The following is an 11,879-nucleotide window of genomic DNA, read 5'->3' on the forward strand; positions in this document are numbered from 1 at the left end:
CCTTTCAACAAAACCTTTTGCTGCCACCACAAGACAAACGGTCACTGCAACATTTACAAATTACCAGTTATGTTATGTTGAGGAAATCCAAACTGTTTTTTCTTCACTGGGCTGATGAAGGCAATTCCAGACAACAGTTTAAAAGTGCTTGTGTTATTTTTACTGCCCTAAAAAGGCTCAATGCTTTTATACAACAGAAATGACACCCGGAATTCGCTCGTGCTATTCCAGGACAGACTATGATAAAGAAAACGATGAGAGAGGTTGAGCATGTCACAGCATGGAGCACATCATTGTTCAACCGTCAGGAGAAGACTAACAAGTAGAACAGATAGGCACAGTGCTAGAGTCCAAATCTTGGCCTTAATCGTGGTAGTACAGGCGTAAAAAATAACAGACAAATGTTTAATTGGGATGACATGATTAAAGGCATCATGCGGATAATGATAAATTACCAAGCCAATAAAATCACTTCAAAAGGAGGGCACAGTGGATACTTTTAAGTGAGTAAATTTACATGAATCAAAACAACCAGTAAGAAAAATTCATTTTAAAGTGTGGCCTTAATTTTGCAGAAAATGTTCTTATATTTGGAAATATGGAAATGAAACATCCTCCAATGACTGAAGAGATGAAACCATTCCTAATTAAACAAGGTCAGCAAATTTCGACTACTTGAAGACTATCCTCGTATAAAAAGACCAAACGAACTACTGAAATAGATCGACTGATACGTACAAGAGGGAGAAGATTGCTAGCAAACATAATGGCTGACACAAGCTTTCACTTTCATTTGGGTCTAGTTCTCTTATATTTGGGAATATCCGAATGAAACATTCTTCAGTGGATATGTACAACAAAATGAAAACAAGATCAGTTGAATTTCACCAACCCTACAGTCACAGGCAAATGCAAAATTAGGATTAGTCCTTACATAGAGCCAACATTGCTGCAAAACCATCCTATTACAAGACAAACTTACAAATGGAAAAAAAAAAGACTTGAAGCTTTACATGGTGGAGACTAAAAGCAGGGCTTGTGGTTACATCATGTGGATAGATCTCTCTTGGAAAAGGAATGGTTCTGACAAGAACCGTAGAGTGTGTACTCGACGTTTTATCCAGCATGCTCTCCTCATCCTCAGGAGTGGAGCCTGATAAGCCATGCTCCAGATTTTATAGAACCATTGTACATGTATACAAAATTATGTACAGATATTGTTTCAAAATCTGGAACATGCCTCTCATTATTAGGCTCAAATCAGAACATGATATAAAGTGCTTACCGAGTGAGTTGTGTTGTCAGTAATGCAAGTTGCCAGTGATGTGTTACAATCCAGAAAACTGTCTCCAAGGGGCCTGGTCTTGTCTCTTCATCCATGCTACAGCTAATAAAACCACAGTCAAGTCAACAAAGATCAGGGCCCAATAACATACAAGTAGACATCACTGCGATGTCTTTACAGTCTTTAACTCTCATTTTCGTATTGATATTTGTTTCAACTCTCTTCAATTGCTGGTTGATCAGCAAACACAGCTCTTGAAAAGTCATAATTCCAAAGCTTCGAAGCAGCCATTTTAAACTGACATCCCCTCTACTTTCTTGGGCTCTTTCAATAGCCCTAGAAAGAAGAAAATTTAGACAGTCCAAAATCGTCTGATTCAATAGGATTTTGCATACACCAAAGGGGGTTGGGCCAAACACTCTCTGATATTTCACGTTTTACCTGCCATCCCAAATTTATCAATGGTATTACATTATGGCTCCCCATACACAGGTATGTCACCCAGGTTTAGGCAAAAATTAAATTAATCCACAGAGAAGGACCACCGTCCCTGTCAACTTTTGGAAAAGTGAAGAGACCAGTAACATAAAGACGTCATGCTTAGTTTCCTAAGGCAGTGAGGTGGGAAGCAATAATTGTCCAAGTACAAAATAATAGCTGGACCTCATTATGTTTTGGGTCCGTATATGAAATATATACGAGTGCACAAGGGACTCAATCTGTGAATTATACCTTTGGAATAACCAACAACATTGGACCTACGCACCTTTTACCCAGCAGGCAGCAGCAAGAGATCAAAGTCCGATCACCTCAACAACAAGCACTGGAACCCCATCATCAAGAATTTGGATGTACCATGAACAGCGGCTCACTCAGCGGCTTGTGATCTGGCTGAGATGGACACACACAACAGTCATTTAAAACATGCAAAAGGAAGAAATGACAATACGGCACGAGTGCATTAGCTTGAATTAACTGATACTCGGGGGGCAGTGGAGAATGAGAAAGATAGAGAAAAGTAAGTTATAAGTGCTTCCGTAAATGACCTTCTTCCAGGCATGTGGAACACCAAAGAATTATTGTCAAGATGGCTTACATCATACTTCCCAGCCAATGTTGAATCCTTAGTGTGTATGATAGAAGCCAGCCTGTGTTAAGGACATCATAAAAGAAACTCTGGACACACACGTTATTTATTCTGCATGCTGCTGCCATAGGCATGGAGAGCCTCAATCTGGCAAATTGTACAATCGTGTCACAATCAGCTTCTGTAACATTGTCCAATCATGCGGTATGAGATCCGACACAGCATGCGCAGAATGACCAAGCAACATACATGGAAATCACTGAACCGATTTTGTAAAGATCAAGATCGAGATTCTGCATGCCTGGGGCAGCAGCGAGCAAAGAGCAATTTGTACCAAATGAAGCCGATATTGGCTAGTATGCCATATTGTAACAAACCGATGCATTTCAACTTTAATGTATTTGACACAGAAGGATGGCTTCAGTGAGTAAAAAGTTGGCTGATAAAACAAAATAAGGGTCCAGATTTTTTATATGACCCCTGTGGAATGTGTACACCCATCATTGTATGTAATTTGGATCCAGGAATGAGGACATTTCATTTCAGTACACTCCTCATTCACTACAAGCAGCCTGTAGATGCAGCTTCTGTCTTGTTTCTGTTCACTTTGGCACAAATTGTACGACCACATCAAATAATTCCATCCAGTATTTTGTAGTTTAATTCAACCCAACCCTAAATGCTTGAGATTATTTGAAAAACTTAAAAGACAAAACCCAAGGTCAAGATCTACACGTACAAACCACCAAGCATCTCACTATTACCATTACCATGGACTAATATCAGAATATGATGTAGACTCTTTCCATACCTGTTGAGTAGTGTCACCAGTGATAAGATATCTCCGATTTGTTACACTCCAGAGAACAGCCTCCAGGGACCAGCTTGCTCATCTCTCCGTCAAACTACTGAAACTAGGGAAACTAAACAAACCATGTTTGAATTCCAATCTGTATTACAACACACTTATAGAGGCCACCATTTTAAAATGCAGATTGCACTTTACAATCAATTGAAGCATCATTGAAAAGAGTGTCAAATAGACAAAGATCAGGGCCAAATAATATACAAGCCCACGTCACTAGAGTTTCTTTTATAAAAATCTCATCTTTTTAGTTGTTATTTTTCCATTTCTTTTTAATCATTACTTGATTAGCTAAGTACATTTTATTCTTCCAAATACCTTAAACCTTAAATACACTTCCCAAAAAGTCCTTTTCCTCAAGCTTGTCAGCAGTGATTTAGCAAATTACATCCATCTACTTTGTAGTTCTAGACGACCTTATGATGTGTTTTCAACCATATACAGATGCAAGACCGCAAAACAAAAAGTGTTGATCTGGGGCTATATTTAAACAATCCCACCTATTTTTTCAGCCAAACAATCTCTTCAATCTGCCTTGAGTAGACACACAACTTGATTGAAAAGCGCTGTGTTGGTTGGGAGTCTTCATTTTGTTGGTAGCGATGGGGCTGCACCTCTTGCATGTCCTAGTCGTTCATGAACCAGTGATGCACAGTTAGTACCAAAGGAGCCTCTGATGCCAAGGAAATAGCGTTCTCTCTCAGTCCAACTGAAGGCCAATATGGGAGATCACAGTCTGTGTAGAAAACATTCCCAAATTATAAACGGTATTAACCGTAGCCTCCCAGGGTGCATGTGAAATCATATTGAAATCAGAGGATTTGGGGGACCATTTGAGCTGTGTTATGGCTCCTTATATATATGATACCCAGTATTTGGGCAAAATACATTTATCCAGCAAGGATGACCCCTAAATACAATGTAGACATAATGACGTCACACTTTGTTTACACACGATACAGTGAGGTGGGGTAGGTCTTAATGTACTAGGTCTATAGGACATGAGGGAATGAGTTCACAGGAGACTCAATCAGTGAATCATACCTTTCGGATGACCAATTTACAAAGAATCACTCACATTTTACCTATAAAGCAAGAGATCACAGTACAATCACCTGTACAACACTGGCCAAGAAGCTGGTCGTCCTGAAAGCAATGACTTATCAGTGGCTTGTGCTCTGGCTGAAATGAATGCACATAACAGTCATTAATCATGCAAAATGAAAAAAAAGGCAAGAAAATGAGTGGAGGAGCTTGTTTGCTGGTTCTCGGAGGGCTTTGAAGGATCAGAAAGATGGAGAGAGCTGATTGAGATTTTGTAATGCACTGCAGGTGTATCAATTAAGTCAATACATGGCATTGTATGGGGTGGCACATGACAGGGGTAGCCACAATCCGGTCCTGCCTCCACGATATGGCTTCAAATTTTGATGAAAAGAGGCAGCGGTGGAGAGCTGTAGCCAGTGTTCGATACTTGTCCATGCCGTAGTCTCACATGGAGATGCCGCACCGTGTGTAACCAACATAGAGTACAACATAAACTGCCCAAAATATTTCTTGTCAGGGCTTTTCTGAAGATATACCCCACATATATATTTGCAATGGATGTTTGTAATGACACACATGATAAAGCCAAAAATTGCAAATGTTATTTAAAAGATATATTGAGGAATATCATACAAAAGTGTCTTAAGAAGTATCATTTCCTGACATAAATAAACTAAATTCTACTCTATTCAAACATCAATTGGACTTTCGGTCAAGCAGTGTATTGTTGTGACAGAATAAAATCATGGTTCTTGAATCTGGCTTTAAAAATTTTTGCAAGCTAATGACCATCAGGATGGCCTTAACAACGCTGGCTTCATATTTATGTGTTTCACATTCTTGTGAAAACCCCAATTGCAAGAATATCATGATTTGTTTGGCACAAAGACAGGAATAAACAAATTTTCACTGCTCGAAAAAGACTACTGCACATTTGACTACATAAGATCATTGACTCACAAAACAATCCGGCAAATGTCTTGCTTCCATCACAAAAGCTAACTGGCATTCCAGTGTACGACCCTGAACAATAAGCAAAACTAAGTTGAGGAAGGAAACATACATCTAGGTGGTAAGTGCTGCCACAATAACCTTTGTATCTGAATGAGAATGACTGAGAGAGACGGGGAGAGACAACGGAATAACAGACAGAGGAATAACAGACTGACAAACATACCGATAGCACATAGACAGATGAACAAAACAAAGAGGACAGTTATCTTGGAAACTAGACCTCTCCCCATTGCATTTTCACTACAGAAAAATTCTATGGTAACACCTCAACCAAAATCATTTTGGCACAGAAAAATCTTTGAAGATAATCAATTTGTATTTAGAAATGATTAGCACAACCTCCAATTTTAAGATTTTTATCATGCAATCAGTGGAAATCTCCATGTATGGCTCCATGCAAGGCTCCATGCAACACAGACTCAAAGTATTAGGCCTGCTTTCTACCCAATTGGATTTTTACCACTTCACTGAAATATGTAGAAATTACAGATTGTATCATGTATTTATATAATTCCGAACCTAAGTGGGTAGGTCTAGTTAGTTTCAAAGACTTTGGCTTCCTGACAAATTGTCATGGGGTGTAAAGTAATGTTTTCTCTTCATTTACCACATCAAATCATACTATCCTCCAGTTTGTTTAGACTACTCATCAACTATAAAATTAGTAACATCGGCCCCACATACAGGCTGGAGATTTGTTGGACAAAACTCATGTTTCAGATTTACAAAACAACTGTACATAGGCCCCTATTACTCCCTAGGCCTATTTTTTTATTATATTACCATTTACTGTTGGGCTGTTATCAGAAGTAAGCTAGGCCTTCAGTGTTTATATGACGTGAGCTGTTTCCATACCTGCTGAGTACAATGAAGTGTCAGAATACATCTTAGATGTGCAACAATCCAGAAAACGGTCTCACAGGAGTGTTCCTCGTCTCTCCATTACTGTTACAAGTTAAGAAACCAAAGGAACCCCGTTAAAATCCCAGCTTGCATGCCTTAACAGTGGGGCCGCCATGTTTAAATACAGGGTGCACTTTACCAAAGCAAAAACAGGGTAAAATCAACAAAGCCAAGCCCACACTTGTGGGGTTTGTCATATGGAAATCTCATTATCGTCTTTGCCGTCATTTCTCCATTTATTTTCAATTGTTGCATGGTAAGCCAGTGATATTTCTCACCTTTAAACTCACCTCCTGTGAAGTCACATTTAAACAAACCCGCCAACGTGGCCACTCATGCGTTCTCGTGCGTAGGCATTGTCATGCTAATGCTCGCGCCACCGTGGAAAAACTGGTCGTCGATCAACTTCCGCACATATTGAGCAGGGTACCAAGTTGGGGATCAAACAGCGCTGGTGATTGGTGCGCTTGAAGTAGGCCCTGTCAGTGTGCACAAGCACCACGAAGATCTGAAGATAATGCAAGTATTTTTTTTCGTAATGTAAATCCAAAGAATGACCACTATTGGAAAGATAAAAAAAAAAATCTCCCAAAACTTTATGCGAGTCAATTTGCTTCAATCTAAAACACCGTATATTTTCTACCCCAAAAGCCTGGACGAACGCAACCGTCTGAGGCTTGGGCTTCCAGAGCTACGACTAGGTCTATTGTCTCTGCGTCCCCATGCAGTTCCAATGGAATGAAGACCTAGACCTAGCTCTAGACAAGAGATTTGGATGCAGCCGTAGTTTACATCATGACCGCAACATACACCATGACGTCAAAATACAGTCAGTCGTAAAAGAGATGCTATACGAGACGTTAACTACCAAAAAATCACCAAAGTTGCGTCCGAAATTCTGGGAATTCTAGCTTAATATGCCTTTTTTAGGTTGCAATATAATGCCTCCTGAAGCTAAACCGATACTGGAATTTGATGCATTTTGTTTATGGTAGGCTTTCTTGATATGGACTGCATGCATAATATGAGCAAAAGATGGGCAACATAGAGTGGTACTTATTATTATATTATTTCGTGGGATCGAGACGATTTCGAGGGAACAGAATAAAAAAAACCTCATTGTACCTGTCTCCTTAGGGGCTCGTAGAGAGGGACTTCAAATGCAACTGTGCGTTTTTGCAAGTTGGGTCACACTCACTGTCAAACAGTAAATGCCCCCCCCCATTACAAAATACATGTACATACAATGTAGGGCGGAAATAATGCCGCCTGGCGCTCCGAAGGAACGGGTTAGCCTTTCGAGGGTTTTGTGTGTGGCGGGGGTGGGTGTCGGATCAGGTCGACATTCAAGACAATGACCAGAAGCGGTTTTCTTTTGCTGTGCTATATTTTTAATCAGTCCTTTTCCGAAAATATTAATTTAAGCATACTTTTGCCCTACGCGGAATAACGGTTGAATCGCTGGACTGGTGGGCAACTTTAAGAGCATAACACTGCATGGGTAAATAAGTGGTACAACAAATCCACTTTCTAAAACCGTTGGGTAAAAAGAGACAAGTCTACCTATAACAGAGCCTGAATGTTGACCCCTGATGGTGCACTTCCGGAACACTTTGATAGAACAAATAACGAGCAAAGATGTTATAATTTGTAATACGTTTTCGTTCAGTTATTTCTTTAAAAATCCAACGCAGAGACACATGGCTTTTGAAAACATTTGCTACTATATAAATTAATAGAAACTGAAGAATTACCTGACCTAAAAGAGAAATATCCTCTCAGAAACTGACCCATCACTTCCAAAAACCTAAAGAACAGTATACCGCGGCGGTCTTGTACGTAGATAAACGTTACAGGCCTAATTATTACGGTTTGGCTTTATGGTAGTCTGTCTGTAAAAGCCGCGCAATAAAACAGATCAAACTAGTTTACACAATCCTGAATTCATAAGGTAATTATTTTTTAAAGCAGTGATCTACTTTTGTGCGAAACACGCCCCGAGTTGGAAGCTACTTGTCCCAAATTCGTCAACGTGATTTATACATGTATTATCATTTCTATGATCAGTCCCGACCATGGCGCACATGTGTCTTCCCAGGGTCCACAAAATATTGAGCTGGAGCGTAGTGCGTTTAGTCAATCTTAATATAGGGGGCGCTGTAACCGACATTTCTCCTCGCGCGCTGGCATCAGCGTGATGATGCCCACGTGCTGGTGGAGCTGGGGCAAGCAATCCAAAAGCAACTTCATTTTTTTTTGGTGTAGACATTTTTAGTTCTAACGCTCAGTATTTTTCAGGCTCTAATCTGAACGAGCATGTTTGAACGATCAAACTATTTAAGCTGAACATGTTTCATTTGAAAAGCACCATCCCTGGCCTGTACCGTACCCATGGCATGCCATGGATGTGGGATTTTTGAGAGATTTGTTCCGGTGCACGGCGCACGTTAGGACTTGGGGAACACTCAGCTGAAATTGTGCCAATTACTGGATGTTATCATTAATATCAGGCTATCAAATTTCATGACATCAAAATTGTTCAGAGAGGTGATTAGTAGCATGTGTTTTTAATTTGAAGGTTATAATGTCATTATTTAACAGAACGAATTTAAAGTTTTCAGGAGAGATATTGGAAATGTTCCATGAGGAAAAAAGTCAAGGAAAGGTTTTGAGCGGCACTTTAGAGGACACAACTGTAATTGGGCCAGTCTGGTGGACAGTGGGTACCTCTGTATGCTTTACCCTACTCCTAAACTCAAGCTCCCACATGGTCTGGCCACACTCAGTGTAGCACTAGCAGATCAGCAGATACACGTAGAGACAAGTCTACTTACAAGTATTGTCCCTCATAATTGGAGTGGTCTTCTGCTTAAGTCTGCTAGAGTCAGTGATTAAAGCCTGAGTGTATTATGAGGTTCATTTTACACACTGTGTTGTTGTTTAGCTTTTAGTCTTTGGTCTTTTTAAGTGTTACTGTTAGGTTTTGAGTTTTTAAGTTACTTCTCTAGGGTGGGTTGGTGTTTTGACATGTTTTGTTTCAAAATCTAGAATCGGTGTCTGATGAGTACAGTACTTACTAAGTAAGTTCCAGTAAGTTCCCTGCAATTTTTCCCTTGAATTCTTCATCAATTTTAGTTTGCAGTTCTCCCCCGTAGCATCCTACTTATTTTGTAGGCTCATCCTGTACGTGTACTTCTTCATTGCATTGGCACACTTCAATGCTTGGCCCAACCGTTCAGTGCTCCTGGAAGCTGTGTAATGAACATACATCTCATTCAGGTAAGAGATTACTGGATGACTGATGTGCGTAAGTATAGGGACATGGCATACATGTAATGCCAGCACTCGACTTTCACCACACCTGCTGTGGCCAATGGCGGTCAGTGCCCTTACAAGGGGGCGTGGTGCCCTAAAAAGTTCCACTTTGTCCACGGCCCAAATTGGTCATGTGTCCCATTCTTCCTGGCAGTGGTGCCCCTTGTTTCTCAAAAGTTGCTTACTTTGCATGCATGTGAATGTATTTCGTGTTGCGGTCTAATATTACACGATCGTCTTCATGCCACATGGGTACACATATAGCCTAGCCAGCCAAACTGGCCGACCCGGCGCAATGCGCCGCAGCACCGTACAGCTTGACGAGGCTGGGTGCGTATGGAAGTCCAACACCTCAGAAGTCCGATGCCTAAGGAGTCTGAATTTTTGGACTTACAAAGCATTTGACTAACGAGGCATTGCATCTGTAGACTGATATAAACTAATACAGATTTGTACATGTATGTACGTGTATTTCATTCTACAGCCCAATGTTCGTGGATGATTATTCGCTGCAGGTGCCAAGCACACATACGGGCATATTGGTCAACAACTCGGCTGATACAGGCATACACGGCTTAGGCTATGTCCGAAACGGGCCTCCACAGCTACGGCTAGGTCGTTTGTCCCTTTAGTTGCGGATTGTGTATGCATGCACGCAGCAAATTCAACTACGTGAGTCTGATTATTCTGTGACGTGATGAATTGGTAAACTTTACACCACAAGGGGATGTTGTTGGTAAACTCATGCAGTGCAGTCCAAAAAGATTTGTCAAATTGAAACAAAGCCCGTTCTCTTTGTTAAATGTAAGGTTAAATTTATTAGCATTCTTAAATTAAGAAATTCTTTCGCAGAAAATATGCCAGTTCTATCCTGTAATATAAGATCTTTTGTCATGGATTGTAAAATATTTGAATATGATAGCTCATTATCAAGCACATAAAACACCATTTTTTTTAAATTTCATAACTTGTTTTGCAGAAAATTTTACATGTACATCTTGGCCTCAGTGCCTTTCCTTTGTAGATATTTGGCCTTTTGTTCCTGTTATTAGCCGCGGTGCCCCTTAACTAGCCCCACTAGTGTGGCACAGACTCTCACTCCCGATCCATCCTTAGTACGGCTACCCCTCAACATGTCCTACCGGTATTTCGTGAGGCCAAAATGGCAGTGCCCCCAAAAGTCGAATTTCAAGCCTTGCAATGCTCATGTACATGTACTTCAAACCTGCTAACCCTTCTACTTTAACCAGAACTGTCCTGATTTTCATATTCTAAGACGGCACAAAATTGTAATGTTTCCATGTTACAACCCATGTAGCAAAACAAGCAGCCATGCTAGAGAATCTATTTACAAACATATACATGTTTGTGTAACGCCTGTAATGCAGCAAATAGCGCCCTCGTTTGCAAGGCATTTTCCATTAATTAATTACAATTTTTTCCTTTTTTAGAAATCAAAATGTTCCAATTTTAAAAAGTCAACACGTTTGAACAGTTTGTATTTGCTTTTCGTTCAAAATAACAGCATGAAAATGACCATTTGTTTTGTGCAAATACAGCAATTGTTAATAAATGTTATCTTATATAGCCTACTTATTTTAACTTCACACACCTATCCCCTTGTTGGCATAAAAGTACCGCCTCTCGGAGCACTGATGAAGGATCAGGCAAGATGAAAGTCAGATTGCAGAATCAAAAGGGCCTGCATCTTACATCCTTCTGAAATGGAAGAAGAAGAGAAAAAGGTTAAATCAATCACCTTGACAATATTGAACTTGACTCTAACCCTGCCAGATGCAGCACAGTGCAACAGGTGTAAAAGTTTGATGCACTTCCATGCACTGGGCAATCAGCAGGAGCCAAACAAACTGACACAATGGGAACTAGTTCCATTGAACAATGCCACTGTAGCGTGGTGACTTGGTGACTTGCAACCACAGACTTGGAGGCTGTTTGGCCTTAGGGAGAGTTGACCCGTTGAATCTTGTTACACTGGGCAGGCAAGCCACTTAACAACCCCCCATTTCCACCCTGGATCCTCCTCCGAAGGGGGGTATATCTACAACAAAATGAGCCCAGATGAACCTTAAAATAGGACGTTTGTGTTAAAGAGGAAAAGTTTGTCCAGATTTGGTAAAGGAAGGAAAAAAATCAGCGCCTTCAAGATGCAAAAGGCATGTACACAAGATACATGTTTTCCTATTCAAAATGTGTAAAATGCCATAGCCATGCTCATTAACCCCTGAGGTTTCTCCCAGGGGCAACATTTTTCTTCCTTTTTTTCAAATGAATGACTTCGGAGATATTCTGCTTCTCTCAAGTGTGTTATTGTGTCACAATGTGAAAGTTGCCCTCTATTAAAG

The 11,879-nt window shown here is 40.4% G+C and overlaps 1 long non-coding RNA gene across 5 annotated transcripts; it reads right to left on the reverse strand.

Moving 5' to 3' along the window:
* Positions 1–27: 27 nt before the first annotated feature.
* On the reverse strand, positions 28–11,481 carry LOC110977210 (uncharacterized). Of its 5 annotated transcripts, XR_015424565.1 has the most exons (11): positions 11,129–11,479; positions 9,279–9,452; positions 6,480–6,709; positions 6,082–6,243; positions 5,245–5,307; positions 4,353–4,419; positions 3,738–3,973; positions 3,184–3,295; positions 2,052–2,176; positions 1,286–1,387; positions 28–356 (listed from the first exon to the last, which is right to left on the reverse strand). It is a non-coding gene; the product is annotated as an uncharacterized LOC110977210 (long non-coding RNA). The 5 variants fall into 5 exon arrangements; XR_015424563.1 differs by having other exon boundaries at positions 3,184–3,973; positions 11,129–11,481; XR_015424562.1 differs by having other exon boundaries at positions 3,184–3,973; positions 6,154–6,243; positions 11,129–11,478.
* Between the last annotated feature and the right edge of the window lie 398 nt (positions 11,482–11,879).

The sequence above is a fragment of the Acanthaster planci genome, linkage group LG02 (genome assembly GCF_054643075.1).
Source record: "Acanthaster planci isolate LZ-2023a linkage group LG02, COTS_SCS, whole genome shotgun sequence".
Classification (NCBI taxonomy): domain Eukaryota; kingdom Metazoa; phylum Echinodermata; class Asteroidea; order Valvatida; family Acanthasteridae; genus Acanthaster; species Acanthaster planci.